General features: G+C 45.2%; 1 long non-coding RNA gene across 1 annotated transcript; it reads right to left on the reverse strand.

Moving 5' to 3' along the window:
- Positions 1-897: 897 nt before the first annotated feature.
- On the reverse strand, positions 898-4,605 carry LOC308597419. The gene is made up of 2 exons (XR_014012964.1): positions 4,348-4,605; positions 898-1,038 (listed from the first exon to the last, which is right to left on the reverse strand). It is a non-coding gene; the product is annotated as an uncharacterized lncRNA (long non-coding RNA).
- Between the last annotated feature and the right edge of the window lie 685 nt (positions 4,606-5,290).

Below are 5,290 nucleotides of genomic sequence, written 5' to 3' on the forward strand. Positions count from 1 at the left end.
GAACAATAGGGCTTGCTTCTAAAATATTCCCTGACATATGCTGCTCCTTGTTTATGATGATATTTAGAGAGTTATGCTTTAACTGTATTGTCTTCAGCCTATCCATTCGGCTGCCTTTCTTGAGACTTTTTTTCATGCACAGCTATTGTTGTCCACATTGTTTGGGCGTTGAAGGCTTAGAATACTATACAGCTATCTTCCCCAACCTGGTGCCTGTTGGATGTTTCAGACTGCAGTTCCCATCAGCCACAGACAGTGTGCCCAGTGGTCATGGAAGATGAGAATTGTAATCCAAACCACCTGGAGAGGCGTGGGGTTTTATAAGAGGATTAGAGGCTGAGGGAACATTTCAGCCTTAGCACTGATGAGAAGGAGGGCCATTAGGATAGCGGAGTTGTTCTTCGATGAAACGGAAGGTGCTGGGTGATCATACCTTTCTGTGCAATTAAGGATTTAATGCTACCCGGGAACAATGTGTATAGGTATCCTCCCACTTACTGTACATATGATTGACTCATGAGTGACTGCATATACGTGTGGTGCCAGTAGATCAATTCAAGCCTGGAAATGGTGGGAGAAAGCTGGAAAGTCCTTGTGGCTCATGAGAAGACCCCCCACAGACCCCAAAGAGATTTTAAAGGTGCTATGCACTGAAGTTCTCACCCTGGGCCAGCAGGGGGATACTGTAGATAGTTATGCAAATAAGGGATCAAAAGTGACGTTCAGTGATTGGATAGTTTAAAAAATTGTTACAGTTACATTGTACTGGAGCTCTATATAAGCAGGCTGACTGAACCCTTCAGTTCAGTTCTGTTCTGGCCTGTGAATAAAGAAGAGCTGTTTGAAGAATTGCTGTGTCGTCTGATATGTTCACCCACAACTTAACAAAAGGCTTAAAAAAAAAAAGAATTTATCGACTCCAAAATGGCACACAGGAGCTCTCATCCCCCACTCAACAGCTGTTGGGCAGGAAGCTGCATTGCAGTGGGCTTGGACATGCTGCTCCCTGCCCTTTCTGGCAATCTGGAAACAAAGGTACTGTATAAAAGAAAAGAAAAAACAGGTGTTTAGAAGCTTTTAAGAGGGTGCCCTGCACTTTACACCATTTAACTCATGCGTGCAGGAGCCTAGAACGTAACCCCCACATAAGCGGGGAGTTGCCTGTACTTTCCCTAGCATTTAGTACTTTCAATAAAACAGAGAGAGAGCTAGCAAAGCCGATTCTGGAATTAGGTTGGGAAAGTTGACTCCAGAAGCCCCAGCAACACCTCTAATACTTGTCTCCGAATCAAGATGGACAGATTATTTGTAAACATCCTGAATTTAGCAGAAGTGTTTGCGGGGAGAGGGTGGTTGCAGGATTAGACTTCATGGGCACAAACGCTGGCAGTTATGCTGGTGCAAAATACTGTGCCATATTGAAATAAGCTGCATTTGCTACGGATGTGCATTAGAGGGCAGCCTACTGCAAATACAGAAAGTCCACTACCGTACTTCACTGAAAACACACAGCTTATTTTGCTATTCCTTTTTAAAAAAATGATATTTATTAAGGTTTCAAAGAAAAGAATTACATGAATTAAAAAGAAGAAGAAAAAGAAAGACAAAAGAAAAAATAAAAGAAAAAATAGAAAATACAAAAAGAGATAAAAAACACTTTAAAAAATACATCAGTCTTTCCATACCTTACATTCATTTCCTTGTTTCCCTGACCTCCTCACACCTCCCTTTTTTGTATTCCAATTCAGTTAGTTAATTCAGTTAGTTATTTTGCTATTCCACTTAGTAGCTTAAATGAAGGGTGATGCGGAAGCCCATCTGCCCTTGCTGAACATCCCAAATCAAGACAGGGTTTCCAAGAAAAGTCGTGCAGTTTTCTGCATTTAAGAAAAGTGCAATGGAGACGATTGGGAGAGTTAAATGGCTCAGGATGGCATAAGGAAAGACAATGTAATTTTGCCCAATACCAGCTGAATGAATATGAATGTTGATCTGCCAACACACTTCATTTTCAACTCTCTACAAGAGGAGCAGCAGGGAAACAACTTGACCTGCATGGAGGTGTGTACAAAACATCAATGCCCTTTTTGCGCAGGAACCTATAAATGGGTCTGAATTGTATATTGAATGCCCCTTATAGCAGCAGGAAAATAAAAATATGAGTTAGGACAGGGGTCAGCAGACTGTTTCAGCAGGGGGCCGGTCCACTGTCCCTCAGACCTTGTGGGGGGCCGGACTATATGTTGCCATGATTATGACCCACATTTTTGGCAAAAACCCTTATTGGTACCAACCCCAACGTTGCCTAAATGTGATTTTCTTTGGGGGGGAGGGTGTTCCGTCACACACCCATGCTGCTTCCTTTGCGTTTTACACATTGACAATTATTATTTCTCTCATAAGGCGGGGTGGGGGGCTGAGGTAAGTGTGCCATTCCTGTCAGCCCTGGAGAGTGTGTACGCATGTGTGGGTGAAGGGAAATGCTGCTGGCCACACTAAGGCAGGCCAGCGCTGCTCAAGCAAAAACATTATTTTCCCCATTTGACAGAAGAGGAGGCAGCAGCGGCCATTTACCTCTACATGGCTCGCACTGTGTAGCTAATGAGCGGACTCCCCAGCAGAGCGCAGAACTGCTTTGGAGTGCAGCCACCCAGGCGCTCCCCGCTTCCTCTGGTGGGGAGCACTGCCGCCACAGACACCGGTAGGCATCACTCCCGAGGCACCTCTGAGCCCCTGCCACCGCAACTGCCCTTCCTGAGGTCAGTCACCGGCAGCTCCATGGTGGAAATCCAAACTGTGGCTCCTTTCCCCTCTTCCCTAACCCCCACCCTGGCAGAAAAGATTGCTGTGCGCGCACGACGGACGGAAAAGGGGCTTGTCTCCAGCAGTTGCCCGCCTCACTTTTGACCCCCAAGCCTGGCTGAGTCGCCAAAACCATCGCATACGCACGCGCACACACTATGGCAGCTGCATGGATTCCCGGACCATCCACCAGCCAGACCTTGAAGGCAATTGGGCCTGATCCAGCCCACGGGCCTTAGTTTGCTAACCCATGAGTTAGGACTTGCTCATTAAGTGTCATGGCTTTTTGCAGTTTTATTTGATTTTATTTTCATATATGGGAACATCCTCTTATTATTGTTGCTGGATTAGGAGCATTGCACAGGGCACGTGCCTCTTGGTAGATCTTTGCTACTACAGAGCCTGCGGTCACCTGCAGCTGGGTGGTCACAGAATTCTGTGCCTCCCAGGGCACCATAGTAATCCATTGTACGTGCATTTGATGTGCAGGATTTCAGCCATATGTGGTTGAAGGTGGACTGCTTGAAAGTGTGCACGTCCCAAGCAAGGCAGAGAACTTAAGAGCTCTAGATAGGAGTATAGCATCTAGATCAAGGGAAGTAATAGTGCCACTGTATTCTGCTCTGGTCAGACCTCACCTGGAGTACTGTGTCCAGTTCTGGGCACCACAATTCAAGAAGGACACTGACAAACTGGAACGTGTCCAGAGGAGGGCAACCAAAATGGTCAAAGGCCTGGAAATGATGCCTTATGAGGAACGGCTAAGGGAGCTGGGCATGTTTAGCCTGGAGAAGAGGAGGTTAAGGGGTGATATGATAGCCATCTTCAAATATATAAAAGGATGTCACATAGAGGAGGGAGAAAGGTTGTTTTCTGCTGCTCCAGAGAAGCGGACACGGAGCAATGGATCCAAACTACAAGAAAGAAGATTCCACCTAAACATTAGGAAGAACTTTCTGACAGTAAGAGCTGTTTGACAGTGGAATTTGCTGCCAAGGAGTGTGGTGGAGTCTCCTACTTTGGAGGTCTTTAAGCAGAGGCTTGACAACCATATGTCAGGAGTGCTCTGATGGTGTTTCCTGCTTGGCAGGGGGTTGGACTCGATGGCCCTTGTGGTCTCTTCCAACTCTATGATTCTATGATTCTATGATTCTATGACTCTTTTCATGCCAGGTAACCCAAGTGGAACCAGCACGAAAAGAGCCTTGAAGCTCTGCGCCTTGCTTGTGGGGGCAAGGACTGCTCAGTGCAGAGGCTCTGGAAGCTCTGAGGACGCTCCCTCTACCCCCTTCTAACCATGGGGCTGCTCCAAGCATTTGATATACAATATTTTCACATATAAGACGTAACCCTTGAAGCCAAACCCCCATGTAAGCGGATGGGTTACTGTACCATTATCATTGGTGCCTTTGGGCAGCTGCCTCAGACTCATACCTTGTTTTTAAGGAAGTCTATGGCCCTCCTAGAAAGAAAGTTATGGGGCAAAATGTGTAGGTGTCTTCTAAGCAACTTCTGTGAAATTAAGAGTAAATGTGATGTGTCCACCTTGTTTATATTTCCTGATAGTGTTGTTCTTAGACAGCAACAGCATCTCTCTCTCTGTGTGTAATCAATGTGGTGTAATCTCCTCAAATGGGAGCAGCAGGACTATAGTTGACTTCCCATGGTAACAATAAAGTTGCCAGGGCTTGTTGTCTCTTTAATTATATGTCCTGTTGCACTCCCCATGGCAGCCATTTTATGTTATACCAAGCCCTGTAGCAGCCATTTTGTGCTATGCCACCACCACCACCACCCGCCCTCTGGCAGCCATTTTGTGCCTGGCACCCCCCAGCGCTCTCTCAGAATTTGAAATGTGCCCGCTGGTTCCCAAAAATTGGTACCCCTTAGTGTAGCAGTTATGCTGAACAATGCTAAAAATGAGCAGCAAGCTTTTAGGCAACCTAAATGAACCTGGAAAACATTTAAGTGCTTTGTTTTGTCCTTTAGAAACTTAAAAACACAAGGTGGGGCGTAAACCAAAGGCGATTAGCCCCTTTCTGAAGTAGGGAAAAAACAAACACTTCTTGCCTTTAACAAAGAACAGACACATGTTAACAGAACCAGATGAAACTTTTCGTGATGGAGAGGCAGCCAAATGGATGCCTGATCTTTAAATTCGACTGGGGATCTATGGTGGGGGGTGAATTGGTTGCAGATGGGCAGTTTTCTGTAACAGAAGTAAACAGGCTTTGAGTAAATGCAGATTTTATTGGGTGTGCATGCATATATCATAAGCCCTTATTGTGCTTTTTTCCATTTCCTTTTTTTTTTACATTAAAAACCTAGGTAAGCATACCAGTGAGGAATGTTGATTAAGATTTCCATTTAGCAATATTAAAGCCTCAATGATATTTTTTTTTAAAAAAACCTCATAAATACCAAACCAACTCCCCTTGTCAGAATGAAGAAAATAAAGGTTTCTTTCTTTTGCCCAGCCCTCCCCAAC

Source organism: Podarcis bocagei, assembly GCF_964188305.1.
Source record: "Podarcis bocagei genome assembly, chromosome: 11".
Lineage (NCBI taxonomy): Eukaryota > Metazoa > Chordata > Lepidosauria > Squamata > Lacertidae > Podarcis > Podarcis bocagei.